The 9,658-nt window shown below is 48.1% G+C and overlaps 1 pseudogene across 1 annotated transcript; it reads left to right on the forward strand.

The window, feature by feature from the left end:
* The first annotated feature begins 904 nt into the window (after nucleotides 1–904).
* LOC137837445 (chlorophyll a-b binding protein, chloroplastic-like) lies at nucleotides 905–1,879 on the forward strand (annotated as a pseudogene). The gene has a single exon (XR_016520383.1). The product of XR_016520383.1 is annotated as a chlorophyll a-b binding protein, chloroplastic-like (transcript).
* The last annotated feature ends 7,779 nt before the right edge of the window (nucleotides 1,880–9,658 follow it).

A 9,658-nucleotide genomic window follows, 5' to 3' on the forward strand; every position in this document is an offset into this window, starting at 1 on the left:
TAAAAAAAACTGGATAATTATTCTATGCTGATAATCATAAATTTAATTGATTGAAAAATGTTATTAAATAATTCATCGAGATGATTATTCTTGTCAAATAACAGAAAATTATGTAAAAATAATATAATACATAGTTTTAAAATAAAGTAAAATGATATTCTTATTTTAGTTTCTAATATTATAAAATTATGATATTATATTTATTTATTAGCAATTTGTATATTTATATTTATTAAAATTAGTTTCATCACTTGAATCATTAAATATGTGATAGACGGTATATTTTACTACTTTTTTTATGAACATAAAATAGTGAAGAATGTTAACTTTGGCGTAAATGTAAGAAGCACAGGAGAAATACTCCATTGGCAGATGCAGCACTGAAGCAAATCAGAGGCCTATCTCTCACAAACTACTTTTCTCAAATTATATAATATAAACATTAATCAGTGTAGTTATTCATTGGTTTGGTTTGAAGAAATTGGTTGTTTTATTTAGTTGAGAGAGACAAAAATGACCATATTCTCATTTTGTATATGTTTCTTAAAAAAATGGAAATACTGTAATTTAATTTGATGCCAACCAAAGAGGATGAAACAAAAGATTTAGCAAAAGCTTGTCCCACTATGCTCATCTATTTATGAATTTACGTATCCGGAAATCACAAATGGCAATGTCTTATTTGGTGTAAGAAGTATTTATTGATATGTTTGTAGATATCTGATCCCTCTTTGTCAGGAAGCAAACCACAATCCAAAAGTATAAAGGAAGTACGAAAACAAACATGTGGACATAAAGGATCCTTCAAATCCAAACCAATAGAAAATGAGGTATAGATCTCGTAAAGATAACAACCCATTCATCTTCAAGGTATATAATAGGAACACATGCATCAACAAATCATTCATTCATTTACCAAAACTTTTAATTCTTTTATTTATTCTGCAAGACAAACATTACAATGGCTGCTTCCACAATGGCTCTCTCTTCACCGTCACTGGCAGGCCAAGCGATCAAGCTTTCTCCTGCCACCCCCGACCTCTCCGGTGGAAGGATTTCCATGAGGAAGACGGCCTCCAAGTCGGTTTCTTCTGGAAGCCCATGGTACGGCCCAGATCGTGTCAAGTACTTGGGCCCATTCTCCGGTGAGGCCCCTTCCTACCTCACTGGCCAATTCCCAGGTGACTACGGCTGGGACACTGCTGGCCTTTCTGCTGACCCAGAGACTTTTGCCAAAAACCGTGAACTGGAAGTCATCCACTCCAGATGGGCTATGTTGGGAGCTTTGGGTTGTGTGTTCCCAGAACTCTTGGCCCGCAACGGTGTGAAGTTCGGAGAGGCCGTGTGGTTCAAGGCTGGGTCTCAGATATTCAGTGAGGGTGGGCTTGACTACTTGGGCAACCCAAGCTTAGTCCATGCACAGAGCATCCTTGCCATCTGGGCCACACAGGTTATCTTGATGGGTGCAGTGGAGGGTTATCGCATTGCTGGTGGGCCTTTGGGTGAGGTGACTGACCCAATCTACCCGGGTGGGAGCTTCGACCCATTGGGTCTTGCTGATGACCCAGAGGCTTTTGCTGAGTTGAAGGTTAAAGAGTTGAAGAATGGGAGATTGGCCATGTTCTCCATGTTTGGTTTCTTCGTTCAGGCCATTGTCACTGGAAAGGGACCTTTGGAGAACCTTGCAGATCACCTTGCTTGCTGACCCAGTCAACAACAATGCCTGGGCCTACGCCACCAACTTCGTTCCTGGAAAGTGATCATAACTGTAATGACACAATGAGACACACCAACATTGAATATATATATCAACAATGTGAATTATATATCTTTATGTTAAAAACATTAATGGAAGGAATGTTGCACTATCATCATAAAACGTGTCTTAAATTTCCTATACCGATTAAATATAAGTTTAAATAATAGTATATAAATGAGTTCAAACATCATTTTACAATTTTACAATTTGTTTTCTACCTACGGTTATAGTTTCTATTATAAAATTCATTTATATCTCATGATAACCATTCAATGTTTTTTCTATTATAAAATTCATTTATATCTCATGATAACCATTCAATGTTTTTTTTAATGGTTTGAGTCCAACAACTCAGTAAGAGGACATACTAAACTATATTTTAGTACTAAATTATATTCTAGTACTTGTTAAGAATTTATCATCATTTTTGTGCTCGTATTGACTTAAGCATCAGAGAGTCTTTTGCAGGTGGACCACCCTCTCTCATCGGAGACCAACTGAAAGCTCGTTTCCTGAGGAACACACCGTCCTCATCGAGATATCCTCTGAGTCCATTTTTGTTTTAGGGATTGAGTTTCATCATTCTCACTCTTTTGTATTTTGATTAATCAGGATAATATGATGTTATGTGATTAATATTGATGTCTGTATAAAAATCATTTATATCGATTCCTCGCATATAAAATTATTAAGATGTTTCCTAAATATCGATTCCTTGCATATTTATAGAAACAACTTAGAATCAAGATCACATGTTGATAGCAATTAATATTTCAAGTCTATTCCTAACACTCAAATATGTTAAGTATTGTACCGCCCTGGTAGTCGGAAGTGATGACGTGGCATCCAGCTACAGTATAGGCATGTTGACAAGACGCCAGGTTGGCAGAAGGGAAGGAAGTCGGGGGACTCGTGTAGTCGCCAGTTATTAAGTTGGCGTGCTCCGATCTCCAGCATACCAGAACCGGTGATCACCGGGTTAAAGATGAAGTCGCCAGATGTAAACTCAGGCGACCAAGTGATTGGAGATCGCCGGAGCAAGCACATCGCCGAAGATGAAGGTGGTGCAGATTATGAAGGCGGCCAGCGAGACCACAGGGAAGGTGTACGAAGGCACCCTAACTCGCCAGTTCTAGTAGAGATCGCACTCCCAAGTTAGCTATGCACTGGGCAGCACCATGCATAAGTAACTTAGCCAAAGGAGAGTCGGAAGCAGCGCCCAAGTCAAGGAGGCTCCAGATGATGGCACGTGTACGACTGGATGCGTGCCACGTGTCCAGCTGCGTAACTGCCAGGAGAGAGAAAGTGACTAGGTATTTAAGGGTTTCTCAACGAACTTTCGAGGTACGCACGTTCAGATTGTATTCTTTACGCTTGCGAGTTCTTTAGCATACTGTGAGAGAGAACATTGCACGGTTCCTTGAGAGTTCTTGAGTGTTATTGCTCTTAGTATTTGGTGGTTCAGTCACTGACTTGGGCGTTGGAGTGCAATCGGCCGCAGCGGCGCCGCTCTGTTCTTTTGCAGGTTCTTGAGGTGGATCGTGACGAAGGACGGAGGTAGAAGCGATGCACACGTCGATCCATTGACGAGGCAAGTTCCAACGTTCTGGTCAACAGGCAGGATCATCAGGCGCCCACCGTGGGGCCGTGTAAAACCTGTTCCCATCCGCAGCGTGAGTTCTTGGAGGTTTTCGTAGTTTTCTGCGTGGTTGTGTGCTGGTGCAACCACTGTTCGCTGTTCGTTTGAGATTTGTTCGGTGATTTCGCGTTTTCCACCGTTCGCTTGGGTTTTTGTTCGGTGAAGAGAGATTTCCTGCTGTTTACGCGAGATTTGTTCGGTGAAGTTTAAGTTCTTTGGTTCGTTTGGTTTTTCGTGGGAGAAGCGGTGGTTTCTGGTGGAGTTGCAGGTTTCTTTGGAGGTTTTGCGGTGTTCTTGAGTTTTCTTGCGGAGTTTGGCGCAGTTTTTACCGATTGATCGCTGAATCAATCGTAGCTGAAGTAAGTGTTGTTCGCTGCATTCTGTGATTCGTCAAGTTTCATGAGAAAAATGAGAAGCAATCGTTCAAGTCCAGTTGCGCCCGTCGCTGCTGAAGGCGCCGCCGCCATGACCATGGCGCAGATGGCAGAGATTATGCGCTCGTTGCAGGCGACTGTGGAAGCCTCGCACATAGAACAGGCGAGAATGCATGAGGACCTGGCCGCCTCTCGGGCCAGGAATGACGAGCTTAGCAAGGTGATTGAGGAGCTGCGTCAAGCTCTTCAGGAGCAGCAAGGGCGTCCTATTGCTGAAGAGGTCGCGCCGTCGTCGCCACCTCGTGTTTTTCCTATGCCCTTCGCTCAGGCGATTACTGACACGCCTATTCCTACGAGTGTGGTTCCTGTTAAGGCTGTTTTTACCGGCGTGGAGGATCCTGAAGCTCATCTCACCACGTTCCATACGCAGATGATGCTGTCAGTAGGATCAGACGCCGTATACTGCAAGATGTTCGTGAGCACACTCCAGGGAACGACGTTGGAGTGGTTTGTGAGCCTGCCTAACGGTCACATAACCAATTTCCAACAGTTCTCGAAGATTTTCGTCGAGCAGTACATCGTGAATAAGGCACCGCCCAGGGTGTCTTACGATTTGTTTGATATAAGGCAGTACCAGGGAGAGTCCCTCAGGGACTACCTGAATCGCTTTGGGGCACAGATGGTCAGATCGCCGGCCAAAGATGAGGAAATGCTGGTATATGCATTTAAGAAGGGCGTGCTGCCAGGACCATTCTGCGAGGCACTGATCAGGGCTCACCCCGCCACGTTCGCTGAGGTTAGGCGACTTGCGGTGGCCCACATCGCCGATGAGAGCGAAGTCGCCGAGAAGAGAGGAAGCGTGGCTCCCGCTAGGCCACGCGCCCAGACCAGGATCCAGCCACAGAGGGTGCTGGAGACAGCGGCGGCCAGAAGGGATCAGAGGACTCGCCATCCTTATGATCCAAGGAAGAACAAGGGCAGAAGCCAAGGGCGCCAGCAACCAGCACGCCGGGAATACAATCGCCCGCCTAAGCACAAGTTTGTCATGGGATTGGCAGACCTGATCGCCATTCCCAATATATCTGCTAGGTTGAAAGCGCCAGAGAAGGTGGGCGACAAGGTGCTGGGACCAAAGCTAGATGCCTGGTGTGAGTTTCACCAAGGCTTTGGCCACACCGTGGATTCGTGTTTAGCTTTAGGATACCAACTCGACGATCTGGTAAAGAGCGGGTTCCTAAATGACTATTTGCTGGATAGAAGGACGGGGGGCGCGTCGAGCTCCCAACCGGCAGGTGGAGAAGCCCAGCAGCACGAGATGCCTACGCACGGGGAAATCCACACCATTGCGGGAGGTTTCTCAGGTGGTGGATGCACCGCATCACAGAGGAAGAGGTACGCGAGGTCTGTGATGATGGTAGATATGTTTGAAGACCACTCGCCGGAAGTGGACATTACCTTCACCAAGCAGGATCTTCGAGACGTTGTGCCTCATGACAACGATCCCATAGTAATCTCGTTGATCACAGCGGGAAGAAAGGTCCACAGGGTGCTGGTGGACCAAGGAAGCTCGGCAGACGTGATGTTCTGGCTGACTTTCACGCAGCTGGACTTGCCCCTTGACCAGGTGAGGCCCTATGGAGGGTGTTTGTATGGTTTCGCTGGTGACCAGGTGGAGGTCAGGGGGTACATAGAGTTAAGGACCACATTTACAGATGAGGCGGGTTCGAGAACGGAGAAAATGAAATACCTTGTTGTAAACGCTCATTCAGCATACAACATCCTGTTGGGAAGACCCACGCTCAACAGGATAGGCGCCATACCGTCGACTCGGCACATGAAGGTGAAGTTGCCGTCTATGGAGGGGGTGGTGATCACCATCAAATCCGATCAGAAAGAAGCAAAGAAGTGCTATGAGAATAGCCTGAAAAACAAAAGATCGGTGAGTTACGTAACAACCACCCCGCTTCCCGGTGTGAAGCCCAGATCGACGGTGATAGAGGAGACCACCGGAAGAGACGTGGAGATGGTGGATGCTGATCCGGGAAAGGGGAACGCTGGTCTGGAGGAAGAAGAGGCAAGGAATCGCCCTGAGGAAGCGAGAGAACTGGGAATCGCCAGGGCGGTGATCGCCAGAGAGACCAGACCAAAACCTGTCGAGCAGTGGCTCGAGAGAGAGATCGGGGGAAAAATCTTCAAGCTGGGAAGATCCCTGGAGGTCAAGCTCCAGGACCAGATCGCCAAGGTGATAGAACGGCATCTGGATGCGTTTGCATGGTCCGCTTCGGACATGCTCGGGATCGACCCCGACTTCTTGTGCCATCATCTGGCGATGGACAACTTGGTGAGACCGGTGCGACAAAGAAGAAGAAAGTTCAACGAAGAGAGGAGGCAGGCGATTAGGGACGAAACACAGAAACTCCTCGCTGCAGGCCACATCAGGGAAGTTCAGTACCCTGAATGGCTGGCCAATGTCGTGCTGGTGAAGAAGAGTAATGGGAAATGGCGCATGTGCGTCGATTTCACTGATCTGAACAAGGCTTGCCCAAAGGATTCATATCCTTTACCAAGCATAGACGCCCTGGTGGATAGTGCTGCAGGGTGTAAGTTGTCGAGCTTCCTGGATGCTTTCTCGGGGTATAATCAGATCAAGATGCATCCCATGGATGAAGAGAAGACTGCATTCATGACTGAGAGGTCGTGCTATTGCTACAAGGTGATGCCGTTTGGGCTGAAGAACGCGGGGGCCACGTACTAGAGGTTGATGGATCGAGTACTTGCACCGATGCTGGGAAGGAACGTGCAAGCGTACGTCGATGACATGGTCGTGACCTCGCCAGAGAAAAGCAAGCACGTTGCAGACTTGGAGGAATTGTTCACGACGATCGCCAAGTTCAGGCTGAAGCTGAATCCAGAGAAATGTATCTTTGGCGTGGAGGCTCGAAAATTCCTGGGATTCCTCTTGACTGAAAGAGGAATAGAGGCCAACCCGGACAAGTGTGCCGCCATCTTGGCGATGAGAAGCCCGGCCACTGTGAAGGAAGTGCAACAGTTAACAGGTCGGATGGCAGCCCTGTCTCGCTTCGTGTCAGCTAGCGGAGAAAAGGGACATCCCTACTTCCAGTGCTTAAGGCGTAATAACAAGTTTTCTTGGACGAAGGAGTGCGAGGAAGCCTTCGTCAAGTTGAAGGAATATCTGGCGAGCCCGCCGGTTTTGTGCAAACCGCTGGTGGGAACCCCTCTCAGGTTGTATTTTGCTGTAACTGAGAGGGCGGTGAGTGCGGTGCTCGTCCAGGATCAAGATCAGGCTCAAAAGCCTATTTATTTTGTTAGTAAGGTGTTGCAGGGCCCAGAAACGAGATATCAGGCCCTGGAGAAGGCTGCGCTGGCTGTGGTGTTTTCAGCGAGGAGGTTGTGCCACTATTTCCATAGCTTCACAATTTTGGTGATGACCGACTAGCCCATCCAGAAGGTCTTGAAGAAGCCCGACGTTGCGGGAAGGATGGTGAAGTGGGTAGTAGAGCTGTCAGAGTTTGATATTAAGTATGAGCCCCGAGGTCCGATTAAGGGGCAAATCTTTGCAGATTTCGTGGTCGAGCTCTCATCTGAGGCGACACGAGTTGAAGGGGACGATTTCCGTTGGGTGCTCTCGGTGGATGGATCGTTGAACCAGCAGGGCAGCGGTGCTGGAGTCATTTTGGAAGGACCCAACGGCGTGCTGATCGAACAGTCTTTGAGGTTTGCCTTCAAAGCCAGCAACAATCAAGCAGAATATGAGGCGCTGATCGCCAGGATTTTGCTGGCCAAAGAGATGGGAGCTAGGGTGTTGATGGCTAAGAGTGACTCGCTGCTAGTCACAGGGCAAGTAACAGGCGAGTTCCAGGCTAAAGATCCACAAATGGCGGCTTACTTGGAGTATGTGCGGGAATTGAAGAGTTCCTTTGCCTCCTTTGAAGTGGTGCATGTGCCCAGAGAGCAGAATGCCCGAGCTGACTTGCTAGCCAAGCTCGCCAGTTCAGGCAAGGGGGGTAGGCAGAGGACGGTGATTCAAGAAACTCTGAAGACGCCGAGGGCCTTTGTGGCAGATCACCTGGTTCTTCAGATAAGCAGGTCGACGGAAAAAGCGGCAAGAAGTCACAGGTCTTTGACGCAAGAAACGTTGAGATCGCCGAGAATCAGAGCGTGTCGGGGAGAGAGGGTGAACATGACGCAGGTCTGCGCTACTCGTGAGCCAGACACCTGGATAACACAGTACAAGCGGTGCCTGGCAGATGGCCTTCTCCCGCTGGATCCGACAGAGGCTAGGAAGGTAAAGAAAAATTCTAGCAAGTACACATTGATTGACGGCGATCTGTACAGGTTTGGGTTCACTCACCCACTCCTGGAATGTGTACATGGCGAGAAGTGCACGAGAATCATGGCAGAGCTCCACGAAGGAATATGCGGAAGCCACGTCGGGGGTCGAGCTCTGGCCGCGAGGACTCTCCGTGCAGGTTACTACTGGCCAACAGTGAGAGAAGATTGTAAGAGATATGCACAGAGTTGCAAGCAATGCCAACAGCACGCCGATTGGCACAAGGCGCCTCCCGAGGAGTTGAAGTCGATCTACAGCCCTTGGCCGTTTCATACTTGGGGAATCGACATTCTGGGACCATTCCCACTGGCGATCAGGCAGATGAAGTACTTGGTGGTGGCGATTGAGTATTTCACCAAGTGGATCGAAGCAGAACCAGTGGCCCAGATCACCGCACACAAGATCGAAGGTTTCGTATGGAAGAACATTGTGTGCCGGTTTGGTGTGCCCAAGCGCCTGGTGTCGGACAATGGGACTCAGTTTGCAAGCCACCTGTTGAAGAAGCTGTGCAAAGGGGTGGGAATTCAACAAGTGTTTGCATCCGTCGAGCACCCTCAGACAAATGGCCAAGTAGAGTCAGCTAATTGGGTGTTGCTGAGAGGGTTGAAGAGAAGGCTAGAGAAAGCCAAAGGAAGCTGGGCTGAGGAGGTACCCCGTATAGTCTGGGCGTACCACACCACTGAGCAGTCAGGAACCCATGAGACCCCGTTCAGCTTGGTCTATGGATGCGACGCAATGATTCCAGTGGAGATCCAGGAGAGCTCGCCGAGATTCCAGAACTTCGTAGAGGAAGACTTGAATGAGGAAAGAAGGTTGAACCTGGATCTACTGGATGAGGTCAGGGAAGAGGCGAGATTGAAGGCTGAAGCGGTGAAGAGAAGGATTGAACGAAGATATAACTCGAAGGTGATGCCGAGACAGTTCAGAGAAGGCGACTTGGTGATGAGGAAAGCCCACCAGTACGAGATGGAGAATAAACTGTCGCCCAAGTGGACGGGACCGTTCAGAATAACCGAGGCGCTCGGGAACGGCGCCTACCGCTTAGAGACATTGGAAGGAGGGGCGATTCCTCGCACTTGGAACGCCACGCACCTAAAGTTATATTACAGTTGAGAACTTTGTAAGTAAAGATAAACACGAAGTTACATTACAATGTCTCTGTTAAAACAGTTTGAAGGGGGCGCTCTTTTTTCCCTAAGGAGGGTTTTTAACGAGGCTACCCAATAAAGAGAAGTTTTCAAAAGTTCAAGTTGTTTCAGATTGCATGCCTGTTGTTTTCAGAAAGTTTTGAAGAAAGACCTTGTCGCTTATACGTGACTTAAGGCAAGTTAAAGATATATTGCATGCTTTCTAAAAGGTTTTAAGTCCTCATCGTCTTTCGGCGATCGGAGGCACCAGTTAAAAGACCTCAACGCCCTCGCGCATTCTGAGGCGAGATAAAGACCTCCTCGCCGTCGAGCGAGTGCAGGCGAGGAAGAGCGAAAAGTCCTCAGTGTTTCTGGGGGCGAGAAGATGTAACCCCTGGGGCAATGTAG

The sequence above is a fragment of the Phaseolus vulgaris genome, chromosome 4 (genome assembly GCF_051622355.1).
Source record: "Phaseolus vulgaris cultivar YP4 chromosome 4, ASM5162235v1, whole genome shotgun sequence".
Classification (NCBI taxonomy): domain Eukaryota; kingdom Viridiplantae; phylum Streptophyta; class Magnoliopsida; order Fabales; family Fabaceae; genus Phaseolus; species Phaseolus vulgaris.